The sequence below is a fragment of the Capra hircus genome, chromosome 10 (genome assembly GCF_001704415.2).
Source record: "Capra hircus breed San Clemente chromosome 10, ASM170441v1, whole genome shotgun sequence".
In the NCBI taxonomy this organism is placed as follows: Eukaryota; Metazoa; Chordata; class Mammalia; order Artiodactyla; family Bovidae; genus Capra; species Capra hircus.
This window is the reverse complement of record NC_030817.1, coordinates 14,784,259-14,793,860: the sequence shown is the minus strand read 5'-3', so window position 1 is coordinate 14,793,860 and position 9,602 is coordinate 14,784,259.

The window sequence follows — 9,602 nt, the reverse complement described above, 5'->3', positions numbered from 1 at the left end:
TTGTGACCCCATGAACTGCAGCATGCCAGGCCTCCCTGTCCATCACCAACTCCCGGATTTCACTCAGACTCACGTCCATCGAGTCGGTGATGCCATCCAGCCATCTCATCCTCTGTCGTCCCCTTCTCCTCCTGCCCCCAATCCCTCCCAGCACCAGAATCTTTTCCACAGAGTCAACACTTCGCATGAGGTGGCCAAAGTACTGGAGTTTCAGCTTTAGCATCAGTCCTTCCAAAGAACACCCAGGGCTGAGCTCCTTCAGAATGGACTGGTTGGATCTCCTTGCAGTCCATGGGACCCTCAAGAGTCTTCTCCAACACCACAGTTCAAAAGCATCAATTCTTCGGTGCTCAGCTTTCTTCACAGTCCAACTCTCACATCCATACATGACTACTGGAAAAACTGTAGCATTACCTGGATCTAAATAGTTTTGCTCTGTGTTGGTTGGCTTTTGTTGTTGTTGTTGTTTTAGAGAAACATGATTCCAGTCTACAATTAAAATTCTTGTAGAGCAAGAATCCCATTTGACAGCCACCATTGCTAATTTCTCTTTAAAAAAATTATTTGGCTGCATTGGGTCTTAGTTGCAGCACGCAGGAATCTTCTCTCTTCATTGCAGCCTGCAGGATCTTTAGTTGCAGCATTCAAACCCTTCGTTGCAACATGTGGTATCTAATTTCTCAACCAGGGATGGAACCTGGGCCCCCTGCCAGGGGAGCTCAGAGTCTTAGCCACCAGAACACCAGGGAAGTCCCGCTAATTTCTCGTAAATGACACCCTCACCAATTGCCCATGAGATAGCCACTTTCATGCATTACATCCCAAGAGGGGCCTTTAAGAATGGGGTGGGTAGTCTTCACCTTATTTTCAAGTTACACAAGAAGGCCTCAGTACTCCTGGCTTTTGTTAACTCTGGGAGGGAGCTTACAGAACACCACCAACTCCCCCGCCCCACCTCCACCCCAAGTATTAGTATCTGTTTGCATCAGTGGGCACAGTTTCTTTATTTTTATTGAAGTAGAAGGGTTTTGAGTTTTACTCCTTTTGCTTTGTGGGTTGTTTTGTTTGGGTGCAGAGCTCCTTGGGAGGAAGGTCAGAGTAAGGGAGCTGTCATCCCCCATCCTGCCTGGAGACTCATCTCCAGCCCCAGTGAGCAAAGAGTTAGCATGATAGATGGCGAGAGAAGTAATCATGTGAGACTTTGAGCAACTAAAAGATACCAGCGGTTCTGCAAGGGCACATGGGCTGTAAAAGGCAACCGATCAGTGAGAAGGTCATTGGTTCCCTACAGATCCATCCCGCCCTCCACTTTGGCAACTAGGTGGTGTAGTGGCCCCAGGACAGAATGGCATCCCCAGGCAACAGGAGTGACCGCTCTAAGAACAGTGTTCTTACTGAAGACACATGCTGATGAGGTGCACTTCTTTAAAAAATTAAATTATTCTTTTATCTTGTTTATCTTATTTTTGGCTGCGCTGGTTCTTTGTTGCTGCATGCAGGCTTGCTCTAGTTGTGATGCGTGGGCTTCCTATTGCAGTGGCTTCCACTGTTTCACAGCATGGGCTCTAGAGTGCACGGGCTTCAGTAGGGCTGCACACAGGCTCAGTTGCCCACGGCATGGAGAATCCTCCCATACCAGGAATTAAGCCCATGTCCCTTGCATTGGCAGGCTGATTCTTAACCCCTGGACCATTAGGGACGTCCCTAGGTACCCTTTCCAAGGGGTTGTGAAGGGTAGGACCATCAGCGGGAGGTCACAGTGGAACAGCAGAGTGGATCTAACTCTGTCTCCTCGGGAGACGCCTCAGGGGCCTCCAGAAGTAACTGAAGAAGAGTTGACAGGACAGAAGATAAGCAGGGACTTCTGCAGACCTTCAAGAGGGGCTCAGAGCTGGCAAGATTGAGTCTGGATGTCAGTGTGACTTCACTGGCACCCTAAGCTGGTGAAGTCTACTGATGCGCTGCTGTGAAACACTGCACTTTATTCTTCTCCTCTACGTGCCATTCAACTTTGAACATCCCATCTTTAGGAAAGATGCCGTGAAATGTGCTTACAGAGCAGACTTCTTCCAAGAGCAATTCTCCCACTGGCTGATGGCCCTGCTCCCTTCCCCCTTCTCTGGAGGGCCCTAGGAAGGGGGAATCCTAGGGTTCAGGGCCGGAAGGAAAACAAGTAGCTCTTTTCTGTGTTAGGACAGAACAGCAGATATGATTGCTAAAGGTTTCTAAATGATCAGGAGACGAGGCAAAGGTTTTTGCTGTTTCAGCTGAAGTTGGAATGAGAAGACCTATGGGGTAGGCTGCAACATGGATGATACAGATTAGAGAAGTCAAGGATTTCCCAACATCAAAGGGTGTTAAAAGGGACCCTGCTTCAGGCCCATTTTGAAAGGTAAACAGAGACGCCTCCGTTTGTCTGCCGACCTTCCGGATCTTGAACTGACTCTCTGTTCCCGACCCCCACCCTCTTCCCGAGTTCACTGGCCTTCTGTCCACGTTCAGCATCTTCATTACCGCACTTACAGACACTGAGCTGTGAACCCCTCAGGGGCGGAGACTGTGTCCTAGTCTTTAATGTGTCCTTGGACCCTCAGGAGGCACAACACTCACAGTGAATGTTGGTTGGTCTGATCCTAAGTGAAAAGGTGCTTGGAAACAGGAGGCTACATCAGGGCTCCTTAGAGCAGTAGGCGTTCACACGTCTGAGCTTCACCTGCGGAATGGGCCGCCAAGAGCTATAGTAGCTGCCAAGAGGATGCAATGAGGAAGCATCAGGAAAACATCTCCATAGTGCCGGGTCACATATGGTCCCCTCCTCCCCTCTGTCCCCTTCCTGGTGTCCCTTTCTGCCTGACGTTGGGTCTGGAAGCAAAGGTCAGGCGCTCTATGTGAAGACGGGTCTGAGTGAGTTCTCATGAATGGCAAAGCATATGAGGGAACTCGGCAGCAGAGATGAGCAAACTGCAGGTCCTGCCTGGGATGTGGAATGCAAGTTGGTTCACAAAACATAGGGGTGGGGGGACATTTCTGGTGTCAGAACACAGCTACCCATGGAAGCTACCGCCTTCATCTGTGGATCCAAGTCCACTCAGAAGGGGCGGCCAGTGAGTGTGTGCCGGGCTGGGCACCAGGGCTGCAGCTGACAGATCTTTCACTCCATGGCCTGGGAGCTTCCTGGGGAAGAAAAGATGCCAAATCAATACCCCAGGAGAATCAACTCCAGGGAACGAGGCTAGTCAAACCCCGGGTGCTCTCTAGTCATGGTCTACTCGATGGGAAAGACCTCGCTCAAGGGGTCAAGCTCAAAGACTCCTTAATGCAAGATCTGGAACATGCCAAAGTCCCTCCTTAAGTGGAGGGAGGCTGATGGCACTATAGACAAAGAAAAGCAAGTGGCTCCTTATAACAGAAATGTGTACACTAGAGGTGGGGGCGCACTGTGAACGCCTCAGCAGCAATCACACGGGAAGATGGCGGTGCAGACAGAGGGCAGCACCGTCCTCCTGACAACACTGGTGGGGTCAGACTCCAAAAGAGCTGGTTAAAAGCTGCTAATTACTGAGATTCCAGTAAGAGCTCTGTCTTAAAAGTGATTTCAAACTGATTGCAGCTTTTTGAACTGATTGTAGCTGTAAGCTATAAACGAAGGAATCTAAATAAAAGGGAAAAATCCTTTGATCAAACACTAAGGAACTCTTCCAAATAACAATACCTTCCTTTTACATATCCATCTCAGCTGTCTCACATGTGTAAACAAATGATTTATATACATCGATTAAATGCACACATTCCCCGAGACAAGGACCATACTTGTTCATCCCTATAACTCCTGACAGTCTTTAGCATAGTAGCTGGCACATGGAAGATGCTTACTGAATTGAATTTAATTGATGCAATTGCTGCATTAATGATTTAATCAGATTGTTGTCATTTCTGACAATAACAGGCTGCTTTAAAATGAATACTAAATTTCTGTACTGTAAAGCAGTACAGAAGTCCATTTTAATAGCCTAAAATCCAGGAAAACATGACCTATTTTTTTCCAGAAGCCCGAAAGAAATATGCAAACAGACATTCGCGAAAGGCAAAGTCAACCACTCTACATTCTACCACAGAGACCATGTTGATTGTGCTGCGTAAGTTGCCAGGCAACCACTTGGTAATTCCCCATGTAATACAGATGAACCTGTCATCTGCTCTCTCGGCTATATGTGACATGAGGAGACAATAGGTAAAGGACGGCCAAGAACACCTACACCTGGATGCCACCATCTCTCCCAAAATGTGACGACACTGGGGAAAGTCCCCAGGCCCTGTCAGAAAGTGCTGGAGGGAGACTTTCATTTAACCATTAGCACAAGACAGCCAGTGAATTTTCTTGGATTTGCCCTGTGGGTAAGTCCTGTGGGTGATCCTGTTATCCCTGTCCACAAAGCAGGGGACCAAAAGCCCTGAAATTCTGCATGTGGATGCTGTCAATTCAATAAGGGCTCCAGATCAGTGGATCCCATGTCTCCAGCTAGGATGAAATTTTACTGAATAAAAGAAGCCTTTAAGTCTTAACAGGGACACTCAACATCTCAAAGAAACCCAAGTTCTGGGTGAATAAACCATACTCTTTTAGATCAGAAAAGAATGCTCTCAGTAATTTCTTTGCAATGATTTCCCAGACATTTTAGGCAAATGAGCTGCCTTACTCCACTGTAGGTACAGACATCCTAGTCTTTAAAATAGACTGAAAAATCCAATAAAGCTTTGCAGAATGCATAAGGAATGTCAGAAAGCGTCTCTGACATTAAGAAAAAGACTTAAATTTAAATGCCACTTCAGATTTGGGAGTCGAAGAGTACTCATCTTTTTCATATGAATTTCAAAAGGACCACTCCCTCAAATTGAAAAAAAAAAAAGGATATCTGTCCACTCCCTGTTCCCACGAATATGATATTAATGTTTAAGTCTTTTTAGGAAATTACTTGTTTTTGTCTCTAGTTTGTGATTTAAGATCTTGGACCCTGGGATCAGGTAATCAGTTGGAGATAAAATCCACCAGGTAGTTCTGATGAACAACTGGGCAAGGCTTGAACCCAACATCTTGTGCCACCCTGATTTATCCAGCCTGTTGACATGCTGACTGACGCCAAGCTGGCCCACCCACGTGGAGTGAAGACCTCAGCCTTCACCAGCCCGGCCTATCTGGTGCTGGAAAGGGGAGTACTGGTGGGGAAGTTCTGGGGCATTTCTGCATCTGCAAACGGAAGCCATGACATTCGTCATCTCTGACTACCAGGCTTTACACGGTGCTTCGTGGGATTCCAAACAAGTCAGCCACGAGCCAAATCAAAAGTGAGGGAGGAGGATTCAAGGGCACTTTTGAGCAAATGCACAACCTCCAAAGACTGGGGATGGGGTAAGGTGAGGCAGCACGAGCAACAGAGGTTCTGGAATTTCTTTGCTAGAATCACAAGTGTGGAGCAAAACCTGTGGGCAGCTACTTTCACTCCAGCTTCTCAATAGGACACATACAGTCGTGTGCAAAAGGCCTGGAGGTGGGAGAGAGTGGAGCAACAAAATAAAATAAAAGGGCATGTCCATTCAACCCTTGCACCAGGGGCCCTGGAAACCCCTCACCATCCTGGTTGGCGGGGTCTTCCTTCTCTGAAGTCCAGTCAGTGATATGGAAGCCCATTGTCAACTTTTCAGGAACCTGGGGTCCCCCGATGTCAAGTTGGTTGAATGCTTACTATGAAGAACTTGTTTTGCAGGAGAGAAATATTCAGTATAATCACTGCCCTTTTGAAAGAGCTTAGACTCAGTGGGGGAGATGGGTACCCAAGAAATTACAATACAAACCAGTTTAGATCAACCCACAAGACACAGCAAGTGTTCAATTTCAAGAGTAATTGATGTCTACGTGGAGGCTGCCTCTGATCTTGGGCTCTCTAGCCAGCTTCCTATTACGGGAGGGTCAGGTTCCACAGCTCTGTCTGGCTTTCTGCTGTGCTGGCCTGTATTTCTTGTCTTTGGTGACCCCATGGTGGGGAACTCAGTTGTGATTGGAAAGCTGTTTACAGAAGGGAGGGAAGATACAAGGCCAAGGAGAACTTCTAAAGTCAAATGGGTCTACACAAAGGGACAACTGAACAGCTTTCGGAGTCATCCAGAGAAAAAGTTGTGAGTTTAAATCACAGACTTCATCTTCAGTGAGGGGAGATGACTCTTTAAAAACCTTTCCACCGGGAAGATTCTAGATAGGGGATAAAACAAGCAAAAGGCAGCTGCTGAGTGGTTTGGAAAGATGTGTGGGTTGAAATCAGCATATACCCTGTCACACACAAGAAATATCTCTGCCATGTGCAGAGTGAAAGAAAGGATCAGCTGGAGGTGTTTTCTGCAGACTTTGCCTTTACAGTGCCCAGTCTCCACTCCTGGCATCCTTTCCCACACAAGTGCTTGGACCTGGTGCCTTCAGCTCCGCTCCCCACTGGTCTGCTCAGCACAGTGGGAAAGGGCGTGGTAGCACCATTTCCACCAAATACGCAGCCTAGCAGAGCGGCCAGAAGCAAGGACTCAGAATCCGATTCCTGCTCCACTGCTTACCACCCATGAACTTGGCAAGTGACATGGCCTCTTGACCTTAGTCTCCTCCTCTGTAAAACGAGAAGAACGATACCACAACCATGTCACAGGACTGTGCGAGGATTAAAGGAGTAAATCTGGGCAAGTCACTTGGGACGGCGTCTGGAAATAGCACTCTGTGTCAGTTATGATGAGAGAGTTTGTCTCGGGCTCTACAGCAGCTGCAGGTTGAGCACTTATACTTGAGGAATTTCAGGTTTGGGCAAGAAGACGGGGAGCTTTGTGGGAGGGGTTTCCACTGTCCCTGAAATCAAACCCATGTCTAGTATATTGACACCCTGACTGTAACCCAAACCTCCTTTTATTGTCTCTGTTCTTCCAGATAGCCCTAAAAATATGAGCTGAGAACTAACCTGGCTGGTGGGGGCTTAGGCACTTGATTCCTGAGGAAAAATGGAATACGCATCTGCTATCGCTCATCTCTGCCTCTGCCAGTCTGGAACCTGCTGATTCCCATCCCCACACACAGGCTGGAACATCCCCCTCCTCTCCGCTCACTGACCCATGGTGCTAGGACTCTGGGGGCACACACATAACCGCCATTCCATCAAATCCTCTAAAAAAACTGTGAAGCGGTCAGCAGTAATGCTGAATGCCAGATTCAGGATATCTGTTGCAGATGGCCAAACTGAGGTTCAAGGGGAAAAAAAAATGGTTCTCGAGTGTTGTTTCAAGACCTAATGCCAGTCCTTGTGGTGATGTTTTCACTGCTCCTCAGCAAAACTGGAAAAATAAGAATAGCAATGAGTTTTCATAAAGCAGAAATTATTCAATTTTTGACTTATGGGATTATGGCCTATCTTCTTTCCTGTGTCTTATGTGAGCGAAGATGTTGAAATGCCCCATCCTTTGTAAAATGGTATCAATAGGAGCTGGGATTTGAAATTAGATCTTTTGAATACTTTCACTGCTATTATACTATTTTAATTAATTTTAAATAACTTTAATTTTAAATTCAACTTCATTAAAGTAAGTATTAAAGAATTACTTATATTGCAAATTATATACTAGATTGGATACTTGAAAATATCTTCAAATAAAACTCAGCACAAAGTTAACTCTTCGCGGCACACTGTGTAGGACTGAAAACTCAAATCCTCACGTGGTCTGGGAGAAGGCTGAGCAGAGGTGCAGTTCCTGACCTCCAATGTGCGGCAGGCACTCTGTGAGGGAAGAAAGGAAAAGAAGCCTTTTTGCAAACCCCTAAGTGTAGCATTTCAAGGAGTAAGTCTCCCCCTGCTGGCAGTGGTGGTGGCAGAATGAGTCTTAACACAGGACTGGTACTGAGGACTCAAATTGGAAAGGATTCCACAGCAACAAGAGATGGTGCTTGGAAAACCACTCTCCATCACAGAACCCTGAGTGTGATGACAAAGATGAAAAGAACTCATGGCACTTTGATAGGAAACTGTCATCAGAGGATGCTGATTTGCAAACCCTGGTGAATCAGCAAAGAAAGAAAAAATTTTACATTGGTTAGGCACTATAAAAGATTCATTATCCATTTTCATGAATTGATTATTCTGTGTATCTAATTATATACAATAGAACCATACAGTAGCTCAATTAAAATTATGCCTATCAGTAAATTAGTCGGATTCATTTGGTTCCACTACCAAATCTGTTTTTGAAGTTCAAATGACTGATACAGCATGGTCATTAGATAGGTGAAACCAGGGAAGTAGGACTTATTTGCGCTTGTGGAGGATTAAAATAACCGTCACACCTTTGCTTATTTCACCCTTTCTCTTTTGGCTGGTACGCACTCTGCTCTCAGCCACTTCCATTACTGGATATCCTACTTTTACCTGACCTTCTTAAAGCTTTACCTCCTGGTCTCTTTCAACAGCAGAAAACAAGCAGATTATTTTTCCTTTGATTTTATTAGATTTTGTTCAGAATCCACTGGCAATTCTCTCTCTCATACAACTTATTAAAACATATCTGTATTTCCTGTATCAGATTCTAAGGTATTTGAGGGCAGACACTGTTTTATTCTGCCTCCAGAAGAGGCAGTATGGCCTAATGGTTTAGATCCAGGGCTTAGGAGCTCTGTCATCATGGACAAAAGCTTCAGTGCCTTCATCTAAAAAATGGAAACATTAATAAACAGCGACCTCATCAACTTGTACAGACATCTAAGAGAATGGGCTTCACTGGTGGCTTAGATGGCAAAGAATCTGCCTGCGATGCACGAGACCAGGGTTCAGTCTCTGGGTGGGGAAGATCCCCTGGAGAAGGAAATGGCTACCCACTCCAGTATTCTTGCCTGGACAATCCCATGGACAAAGGAGTCTCACAGCTACAGTCCATGGGGTCACAAAGAAGTCAGACACAACTCAGTGACAGAACTCTCTCTCACACACACACATGTAAGAGAATACATACAAAGCTGCCTGGCTCTTCATTACTTGATAATTGTTAACAGTCCTTCCATAACCTAAACAAAAGCCATATATGCTGCAGGGACTCAATTATTTGTTGGTAGAGCTTATGCTAATAAATACATTTACGTCTGGTAATGCATTAGCATTATCTGTGTCTGGAGGACTAATGGGATTACCTATGACTCTGCAAGGCTTAGATTACCAACAGAGGGCGAATTTCCCCTACCCATCTTCCAGATCCAACGCTAACTTTCCAGGATGCTGGTAATCAATGCGCTGCACAACCAAGTAACCATTAGCTACACGTGGTTGCTGAGGACATGAAATGTGCACAGCCCGAATGAAAAAAGAAACCCCACTTTTTCATTTCATTTAATCAGTTTCAGTACCCCCTTGTGATTAGTGGCTACCCTACTGGACACGGCAGCTGCAGAACTTGCCTCTACCGGTGGCAATCTTCAAATTCATCTGTGTCCCCTTTTCCAACTGTAAAATAACTTTTCCTAATTTAGGAGGTAACCTTCACTGATTCAATGCATCGGAACTTCAACTGATCGCAACACCCCCCCCCCTTTTTTT